Genomic DNA, 2030 nt, shown 5'->3' with positions numbered 1-2030 from the left:
TTAAGGATTTGTAAGGATGAGTTTGTCCTTTTCTGTTAAGAAATTTTTTTGTTTAGTATAAATAATAATAAATGATTTTTAAAATAACGATTTTTTCGCACAAATTCAAAATTAATATGTTTAAAAGACATTACGTTGAAATAACTGAGATATTTAGAAAAAATGTGGAAATATTTAGAAAAAAAATGGAAATATTTAGAGATTTTTTGGAGAATTTCCGCAAAGATATTTAGGCCATTTTTCGAGATATTTGTATCTAAGCCTAGCCGCGTCTCATCGTATCGTGTCGTACCGTATCGTACTGTGTTAAATCATGTTATATCGAACTGTGTCATGTCGTAACACACCGTATCGTGTCGTATCGCACTGCATCGTGACGTAACACACTGTATCGTGTCGTAACGCACTGCATCGTGTTGTAACGCACTGTATTGTGTCATACTGCACTGTATCATGTCGTAACGCACTGTATCATGTCGTAACGAACTGCATCATGTCATATCACACTGTATCGTGTCGTATCGCACTGTATCGTGTCGTAACGCACTGCATTGTGTCATACTGCACTGTATCGTGTCGTAATGCACTGTATCGTGTCATATCGCACTGTATCGTGTCATATCACACTGTATCGTGTCGTACCGCACTGCATCGTGCCGTATCACACTGTATCGTGTCGTAACGCACTGTATCGTGTCGTAATGCACTGTATCATGTCGTAACGAACTGCATCATGTCATATCGCACTGTATCGTGTCGTATCGCCCTGTATCGTGTCGTTACCTCGGCGCGCTGGCCCTCTGCTACGTCCTCGATGACTACCACATCATATATCACATATCATGTCGTACTGTCACATATCATGTCGTACTGTCACATATCATGTCATATCGCACTGCATCATGTCGTACTGTCACATATCATGTCATATCGCACTGCATCATGTCGTACTGTCACATATCATGTCGTATCGCACTGCATCGTGTCGTATCGCACTGCATCGTGACGTAACACACTGCATCGTGTCGTATCGCACTGCATCATGTCGTATCGCACTGCATCGTGTCGTATCGCACTGCATCATGTCGTATCGCACTGCATCATGTCGTATCACACTGTATCGGGTCGTATCGCCCTGTATCATGTCATATCACACTGTATCATGTCGTAACGCACTGTATCGTGTCGTATCGCACTGCATCGTGTCGTATCGCACTGTATCGTGTCGTAATGCACTGTATCATGTCATAACGCACTGTATCGTGTCGTAACGCACTGTATTGTGTCATACTGCACTGCATCGTGTTGTAACGCACTGTATTGTGTCATACTGCACTGCATCGTGTCGTATCGCCCTGTATCATGTCATATCACACTGTATCATGTCGTAATGTCACATATCATGTCATATCGCACTGCATCGTGTCGTATCGCCCTGTATCATGTCATATCACACTGTATCATGTCGTAGTGCACTGCATCGTGTCGTATCACACTGTATCGTGTCGTATCGCCCTGTATCATGTCATATCACACTGTATCATGTCGTAACGCACTGCATCATGTCATATCGCACTGCATCGTGTCGTATCACACTGTATCGTGTCGTATCGCCCTGTATCATGTCATATCACACTGTATCATGTCGTAACGCACTGCATCATGTCATATCGCACTGCATCGTGTCGTATCACACTGTATCGTGTCGTATCGCCCTGTATCATGTCATATCACACTGTATCATGTCGTAACGCACTGCATCATGTCATATCGCACTGCATCGTGTCGTATCACACTGTATCGTGTCGTATCGCCCTGTATCATGTCATATCACACTGTATCATGTCGTAACGCACTGCATCATGTCATATCGCACTGCATCGTGTCGTATCACACTGTATCGTGTCGTATCGCCCTGTATCATGTCATATCACACTGTATCATGTCGTAACGCACTGTATCATGTCATATCGCACTGCATCGTGTCGTATCACACTGTATCGTGTCGTATCGCCCTGTATCATGTCATA

This window comes from Priapulus caudatus, unplaced genomic scaffold, assembly GCF_000485595.1.
Source record: "Priapulus caudatus unplaced genomic scaffold, Priapulus_caudatus-5.0.1 Scaffold1653, whole genome shotgun sequence".
Lineage (NCBI taxonomy): Eukaryota > Metazoa > Priapulida > Priapulimorpha > Priapulimorphida > Priapulidae > Priapulus > Priapulus caudatus.
The sequence above is the reverse complement of the archived record's forward strand: the minus strand, read 5'-3'. Positions refer to the sequence as shown.